We start from the raw sequence: 9937 nt of genomic DNA on the forward strand, positions 1-9937 counted from the left end.
ATATAAAATGTAAAAAAAAAAAAAAAAAAAAAAAAAGAGGAAATTATAAGGATCCGTTACGCCAACAAGAGTATTATTACGGACTACGCTATTTGTATAACGTTGTAGGCTTTGTAGCTTTGCAAATACGTAGAGTCCACTTTCATCAACATGCCAGAGAGGAATTAATGTGTAGTCCATTAATATTAGGCTAGCTAATCTTGAAAATAAGTATAAAGAATATAAGGTAATGATATTTGTATTAATTTTCCTACTAAATTTTATATGTACAATTTAATGTGATTTTATTTGACCAATTTTGTAATATAGTTTCGATGAATTGATGGGTAATTGGATACCTAATTAATATAAACAATAATAATACTGTTATAATAACTTACATTAAAGAATCATGAGTTATCTATAATTAACCAATCATGAGTTATCTATAATTAACCAATGGAGCCAAAGTTATTATTTTCTAAATAAAAGAAAGGTTATTATTATAAGAGTCATTTCCATTTTTGGTTCTACTGTTATTGGGGCATTGCCAATTTTAGTCAACTTCATTAATTTTTGCCACATTACGGCCAGTCTTATTTAGTAATTGCCACTTTTAGTCCACCGATAAAATTTCCGTCAAATAATCGTCCAAAATAGGGGTATTTTGGTCTTTTCATGTTTTGATCATCTCCTTTATCCTTTGCAGTGGTTTTCCTTACACATTTTCATCCAATGAAGAGGTCCGCCGAAAGCCATGGCTTTGTAATGTGGCTCACATGGCTTTCGCCGGACCTCTTCATTCGATGAAAATGTGTAAGGAAAACCACTACAAAGGGTCAAAGAGATGATCAAAATATGAAAAGACCAAAAATACCCCAGTTTTGGACAGTCATTTGACGAAAATTTTAACGTTGGACTAAAAGTGACAAGGACTAAATAAGACTGACCGCAATGTAGCAAAAATTAATGAAGTGGACTAAAACTGGCAATGTCCCAATAACAGTAGGACCAAAAATGGAAATGACTCTTATTATAATTTATGAGGTACTAGTAGTGGTTGCAAATGGATTAGTTAAGCAATAGGTTTATGAGAGGCCATGCATGCAACTAGCTCCATTTTTCACATGCATGTTTACTTTGTTTCTTCACACTCTAGCTAACAACATAAAGGGCAAATTAGGTTTCCTTTGAATTAGAAACCGATGGATACCATATTTTTTACGACGCGTATATTTAATATTATATAGACTATTTAATTTCAATTAATTTAAACTAGTATTTTCGCCCGTGCGTTGCACGGAATGGATTTGTTATAATATTTAAAGAATATTTGGATCAATATACAATTATATATATATTATAACATCGAATATTATATAGCGCAATTGATGAAATTGATTGGATCGATTATGTTTTCTGATGTTATCCTTTGAATTAGAACAAATAATTGTTCAATTACCCGGGCGTGGATAATTTTTTTTTATTATATATTGAGATAATAAAAATAAAGATGAAATTATAAAAAATTCTAATATTGAACGTGTACATTTATTTGATTATAAGATTAGTACAAAAATATTACTCAATTAATTGAATAATATATGACTTGTTTGTCTAAAATTATCTTAAAAAGATCTATAAGTAATATGACTTATATAATTATATTATGACTTATATAATTATATTATTACTAAAATAAATATGAGAAAATGAGAAATAAATTAATTGTAATTATTATAAAAATAAATTCAACGACCAATGCTTAACTTAATTATCATAATAATTATTAGGCAATTATTATTAGTCAATTACACTAATATATGTGTAATTATACTTTTAGACTTTAAGTATATTTATTTTCCCCATATTGCATTTAGTTTTATCTTCCTCCTCCATATTTGAATGAATTAATTTTGATTATTATAAAAATCTAACAACCCATGTTCAATTAATTTTTTTAAAGTTTAAATAACTTAGAGTTTTCAAGAGGAAAGTATAATTAACTGCAGTCAATTAGTAATATCCTTTTCTTTTCCCGATAAATGATTTTACTTTTATTAATAGTGTTGATACGTGCGTATACATATTATCAATTTATAGATATTAGTTAATTTCTATTTTACATTTTCTTAACAAATAAGCTTTATTAATTATTTGACCAATAAAATATTTCATTAATTGACTACAAAAGTTTAGGCGGGGAATGAAATAGGAGGATTTTACTTTTATATATAGTATAGAATATATATTACGATCTTTTTATATTTTAAATCAATTAGTAATATCATTTTTCTCGGAATAATGGTCAAATAAACCACTGAACTACACACAAAACTGCAATTAGGCCATCGAACTCAAAAAGAATGCAATTGGATTCCTGAACTATATAAACTCATGCAATTAAGTACAAATTGACATGTTTTCAAAAAAAAAAAGTCCAAATTGACCTGTTTACCTACAATTGTGATGACATGGTGGTTACTAATTTTAAAATAAACTTTTTAAATAATTTTAATTAAAATAATTAAATAATAATAATAATAAATTTAAAAAAAAAAAAAGACAGACGCCTCCGGCAGTTCTTCTATTTTTAATTTTTTTTTTTAATTATTAGTGCCGATTGTTATGTGTAAATTAATATCAGACAACCTTATCTAGAAAAAATGAAAAGAATTACGTAGTAATATTTATCTAATTTTCGTTCCATTTTTAATTGATGATGTAGAATATTATTATTGAAATATTTCCGTTTCATTTTTAATTTCCGTTCCTTTTTTAATTTATCTTTAATATTGTTTATAATATGCCTTTATTATTTATGATGTAGAATGTTTTCCTTTTTTAATTAAATTGCAATGATATGACCATTTCCTTTTTCATTTTAGTTAATTATGGATATTTTTTTTATTTAAAGTCAATTATTAATATTCATTTCCTTTTATATATTCAATCAATTAGTAACATCAGATTCATTTTTAGTCGATTTTTTTTTATTTTCAGTTAATTAGTCAATTAGAATAATAGATCCACTGGAATTTTTACCTAATTTCTGTTCTATTTTTAATTAATGATGTAGAATATTATTATTGAAATATTTTTATTCTATTTTTAATTTACCTTTACTATTGTTTAAAATTTAAAATATGCCTTTACTATTCTTATGTTTTTATATATAGTATAGATTAATATTATGCTAATTATGACGTCCATGTATTATGAATAAGTATGGTAATTAAGGAGTATACATTATAATTAAAAAATAATGTATATTTTAATTTCGTTTAATTATGGACGTAATATGTGTATGTTTAATTTTCTTTAATTTTATCCGTAATATATATGTGTATGTTTAATTTTCTTTAATTATGTCCGTAATATGTGTACCATTAATTTCTTTAATTGATTAGATAAAATTACGGCAAGTATAAAAAACCGTTTAATAAAAGTATAATGTTTGAACTAATTTCTCAATGACCATAATTATTAAGATTTTATTCCAAAGTAACCATTAGCATAATTTTATATGTGTAATAATCTGTGAATTGAAATAATTTACATAATTGTATGGACGTAATAATATGTGAATTAGCATAATAATACGTGAATTGAAATAATTATCATAATTTTGTTAATCTCCTCTAATTATGGATGTAATATGTGTATTATCAATTTCGTTAACTGATTTGATAAAATTTATATTACGAACAACAATATTAATTCATTAGTTGTCATAATTTTTAAGATTTTATTCAAAAGTAATCAAATGAAATGCACGGGTAATTGACATTATCTGAAGTAAAAATATATAAAATTATCGTACGAATGAAATCTCTATGTTTAATGACCATAATAAATTTAGATGTTAAATATAGTGTAATTACCACGGATTATTTAGATGGTAAATAGTATATGGTAATTACCTATATAGATTAGCATATTAAACGGATTAACATATGGAACAATGTTATAAAAAAGGAAGGAAGCCTTTTAGATAAAATATATTAGGAATAATATCAATTAAATAAAATATCATAGGAATTTCTCAATTCTATATTTATAATTACCTTTATAAACAGATTTAATCGGAAAATTTAGTTACAAACTTATATTAAGAGTTATGGATTATTATTATTATTATATTATTATTATTAGAAAAATTATATTAAGAATTTTAGATTATTATTACTACGGAGTATTATATTATTATTATTATTATTATTATTATTATTATTATTATTATTATTATATTAACATAATAGATTTTAAATCGAGGCTACAAAATTTAATATTATTATTTCATTTATTCAAGTATAGTAATCACCATTTTTTAACTAATAAATGTGAATTAGTATTGTGCAATTAATGATAAAGATTAATAATAATTGGAATCAACAATCAATGATAACAATATTAATTCATAGGGTCCAATGCACCATTTTTTATAAAATGAAGAATTGGAATGGTAAAACGAACAATTGGAATGAATAATTGAGGATTTATTCAAGTATAGTAACCACCATTTTTACCAAATTACATAAGCATCCGTAAATGGGGAAGATCAAGATTGCAAATTCTACAATATATAGATGAGCATCCGTAGATTGCTAGTTATTTTGCACAGTACAACTAAAAAGATGGATAGTTAAATAAGGTATTATCATTCAAAATCTTGTAATACAAAGTTACAATACAATGTTTTTCCATTAGAAATTACCAATCAAAGTAATGTGATTAAAATATATAATTATAGAAAACATTTGATTGTTCACTACAATCACTCTGAAAATTGTAATTTTACATACGTGATACGCCCATGGCAAAATTGGCCTAGCTACTTGAAACCTTATCAGCAAAAATTAAAGCATATTGAGCTGTTAAAATCAAACTAAATCACAGTACTACAAAATACTCTATGGAATGCAGACTACACCATAAGGATCCCCAACATGCAGAATAAATCAACTAAAAATTAAATCATACCGCATACCATAACAATTCTACGCGTGTTAAAGTTCGATCTTCGACTTCGTATAATTACAGATTATAGATCTCTAACTAATAGTGAGAGCACAGATATTGGTACGTTGTGAGAGAAGAGTCATTTCTCATCATTATATAGTGGAGGATAAACATAATATGGAAGATTTTTCAAAAGGAAAGTATAATTAATTTTAATTTTATGTAAATATAGATGATTGACATGTAAAAATTTTACTACAATATTATATAATTTTTCATTCTAATATAGTTAATTACATGTCAATTATATAAATATATATAGATATATAAATATAGATATAGATTATCATATCACTAATCACCAATCACCAATTAATTAATTAATATCAATATCAATCTATATAATATAAATATTAATATATAACAATATTACCATATCACTAATCACCATTCACCAATTAATTATTCTTTTTTAAAATAATCACCAATTAATTAATTAATATTAGTATATATTAATATATTATATATTAATATATTAATATTAAGAATAATACCATATACCATATTATCAATTATCAATTATATATCACCAATCACCCATCACCCATTAATATTAACAATATTACCATATTATCATATTATCATTATCATATATTACCATAATAATATTATAGGATGGATAATTAATAAAATAATAAAATAATAAAATAATAAATAAATAAAATAAATGATTTTACCAAAATACCCCTAAGTTTTAGGGGGAAAATTTGGGAGGAGGAAATTATTTTTATATATAGTATAGATATGAACGGTTAGTTTTTCAATTTTACCTAAGAGATATTAAGTTCCTTCAAATTCCATATATATATCTATTACTACATTATTATCACCAGAACTGATATAAGTGTAAAGAGTAAGAGTCAAACTTTACCGACACAGTTCTGAATATATTTTCACATATTTATATTACAATTTGATGAATCAAAGAAGATGCAACTAACTAACCCACATGGAGTTGGATATCCTTTTGTATTAAAGCTTTCATTATTCTTTCATGTATAGAAGGGTATAATTTCCCCATAACATGATGACATCACTGAGCTCACTCTATCACCGGCCCTTTATGCGCCACCACACACATTCTTTCACCTTCATCAGTGCTTCTTTCCAGACCCCTCTTTTTCTTTTTCTTCAACAAGCCATTACTCATCTTGACCTATATTCTCTTTCTACTTATTATTATTATCTGTTAAAAAGTAAAATAGTTTTTCCAAACATCATACTTTTATTCCGTTATTCTATAATAAATTTTATTTAATTGTGTGTTTGCGTACGTATGATGTTACATGTTTCGTCATACATTAAATTCGATGAGAAACAAATCTTATTATAAGTACTTTTACTTGATTCTTTTACTGTTTCATTTTATATTGGATTGCGTGTTTATATGTGAGCTAGAATTCATGTTTGCGGCCGCCGGAAGGATAAGTTAGAGAGTGGACAAGCTAAAAGGGGTCAAAGATAACATTAAATTCCAAATTAAAATGTTTATGAATTGGCCTATGACATATTGGCACCCTGACACAACATTTTGATTAAGGATCGGAAAACAAAGTTTTAGATTTGCTGACGGCATGTCCAACTAAGCTTTTTCAATTCGGATATATATTTACAAATATTTGGGCACGTTTATGTGCATTATCCCTCTCTAAGATAACAAACTGTAGTTTTTTCATTCAATTTTATTAGTTGAAAATATTGGTGTATTAGCATATAAGATAAGGGTTGGAATATTGGCACGAATGATTACTTTTTGACCGACTATTTTAATTAAGTTGAGCATCTTTTAGAAACATCTGGATTAACTTTCATCAGTTTTGGGAATTATGATGACTAATGTAAATTTATTTTGGGATTAACTTCGTAACCACATGATCAAATATTCATATCAAATACTAAATATATATGATTTTGAATTCAGATTAATGTCATATTAAATGCCTATTATGCAAGTTCCCGATATATTCTAAATAGTCGAGCAAAGGTTTTACCCACAAAAAATTCCATTATATTCACCTTTTCTCCATAAAGTTATCATGGATTGAAGCGAAGATAAACATTAAATTAAAGTAGGAAGGTTAGTTTATTTTGTAACAAAGCATAAACTTGGAGTGCTTAATCGAAATTTAACCTAATAATACGTACGTGTATTGGAGAGTCAGTAGTCACTAGCTACCAAACAAATGGTAGATAATGGAAGTGTCAAATTCTAATTTGTCGCTGCCACTTCACATTATTTTCCTCAAAAACAACTTTGATGATAGATTAACCCATCTATTGGCTAATGCAGACATTTGGTCTAAGGTCGTCTAAACCACCAATTGGATTAAGCCATCCTACATCATCTCATCATCACCAATCATACTTTGTTTGAATGCGGAATAGCATATATAACATGCAACTAAAACCTTAATATTTTCAAACTTTTTTATCTTTCATTTTAATTTCTTGCACACTTTTAAATAATGACAATGATTTTTTCTGGTTATCTAAAAATATTTTTCTTTAAAAAAAAACCATGTTAAACTCTAATATAAAGAACTGGAATAATATTACTCATACTCAATAATGAGACTATGACATTCCCATGATTTTCAATTCTTTCTAGCATATATCACTTTCTTGGGGCTAACCCTAATTAATTAGGTGTAGAATAAATTATATATTACACAACACCTTTAATTTTTAAGTTCCAATTTCTTATATATACCCACATTTGATAATACACATTACACAATATAGCAAATCAACGTTGAGATCGAAATCATCTCAATACAAGTATAATCTTATTATATACTTAAAAAATAAGTTTTAATCAATTAATATATTACTTGTGTGTCTGTGTGTCTATATATATAAGAGTTCAAATTAAATTATTATAAAAGTATATTTAATTTTGGGGGACCAACTCTAGATTATTTTTTTCACTTTCAAGATTCTCAAACTCACCTAGTGCTCTATAAAGCTATCATTGACATTTGAAGTCAAAGTAATTAGTCCTTGTTTGATTTGTTTCTTATTTTAATTATTTTTAAGATTTTAAAATTTGATTGTTAATTTGTACTTTATTAAAAATTTCTGCATTGTTTCTATATATATAATTTTTTAAAAAAAAAACTATATATTATCATCAAATAAATAAATAAATAAATTATTAATAAAATCATACACATAAAATAAAATAAATAATAAAAGAATTGACAATCAAAGGATGTGTTCAGTCAGTAGTCGACCAAGTAGACAAAGTTTAGACCCCACACTTATTATCCCCTAGAGCTAAAAGTACAAACACAGCTTCCATGATAGATTCTCTCACATACAAATAGTAAATGTGTTTGACCTTAAACTTGAAAGGAATAAAACAAATTAAAATAAGGAATATATAGTTCGTTATAAAGTTATATAAATAAATACTTTTGAAATCTTATGAATGGAGTGTCATGATTGAAAATGGATTGGTAGTGACGAAAAGTTGACAAGAGATGTGCCCTTAGAAATATTAAATATAATTAACTATATTGATTAGTTAATTGACAACATTATAATCATCTCCTTTTTTTAAAGTATTAGACACACCTCAATATGAAATAATAACTATTTATCTTACTATGAAGTTTGAGTACGATTTCACTTTGTATTAGTTAAAACCTAATGCAAATAACACCGGATACCGAATATTAATAACCAGATCAGAGTACCAAAATTAACTTAATATTAATTATATAATATTTTTTTAAAAAAATGAAAATGCTACATTATGATAGAAAATTGGATACCAACTTAACTCAAAATGTACAACACAATAATTGATAGATTTGTCCTAAGTATGATCTAAGACCCAAAGTCCAAGTCTGTCATATAACATTAAAAAGCATGTAATGTAATGTGCATAATGAAACATAACAAGTGAGATATCACCTTGAAATTGTCACATATTAGTTATTAGTATTTGAAATAATCCAAGTATAAATAGTAAATTTTCACATTATACATGGATTCAATTTCTTTCAATTGTATTGTTATGTTGCTATCTCAACTACTAATAATTGTACTTTGATATCAACCTAACAATTTAGTTAATAATGTAAGCAAATCATTATCCGGTCTTATATTATTTAACTTCCATTAAATATTTTATTTGTAGCCTTTCATATACTATTTTTTTTAGTATTGCAGGATGGATTAAATCCATCACTACCTATTTAAAATTATGTTCAACGTACATGATGCATGATGGATTTAATTAACTCGGGTCCGAGTTAATAAATCCGACAATTAAGAACAAGAGTAATGGATATGAAAATGTAATAACAAAATTAATAACGAGAGAAATAATGTTGAGTCACGGAGACAAATTGTATTAATAAATCGTATAAGATGATTACAAGGAGAATGTAATGCTATTACAATGATTTCATGATGTCTTAACAAGACAAAGGACTAGGTTTTTATACTAACTAGTCTCCTAACCGCCTCCCTAAAAAGAGGTAGTTGGTTATAACAAACTTGGACCGCACCCGGCAAAGCACCCTCTCGGCCTCGACCGAGCACCCCAGTCGAGGCGCGGCCTTGGCCGAGGCTTGGTGGGCTGAGGTCCAAGCATGGGCTCGGCCTGGGCCACCCAGGTTGAGCACGGGACTCTACCTTGGGGCCTCGGGTCCGCTTCAGTCTTCCTTGCTCATTCTTCCCGGATCGGTTTACTCCATTTCTAATATATCCCTCAATGCGATATGTATTTATTATGAAAGTTAATTAATTTTATCATAAATTAATAAATCAAATCACTTAAGATAAAGTAATTTAGTCATACTAATTACATTATAAAAAGTTTAAAATACAATCATGCAGTATTTAAATTCAATATTGGGCGTTATGCAGTGTATCTTTGTCCATTTGAGGAAACAAAAATAACAAAAAAAAAAAAAAAAAAAAAAAA

The sequence above is a fragment of the Ipomoea triloba genome, chromosome 2, assembly GCF_003576645.1.
Source record: "Ipomoea triloba cultivar NCNSP0323 chromosome 2, ASM357664v1".
Classification (NCBI taxonomy): domain Eukaryota; kingdom Viridiplantae; phylum Streptophyta; class Magnoliopsida; order Solanales; family Convolvulaceae; genus Ipomoea; species Ipomoea triloba.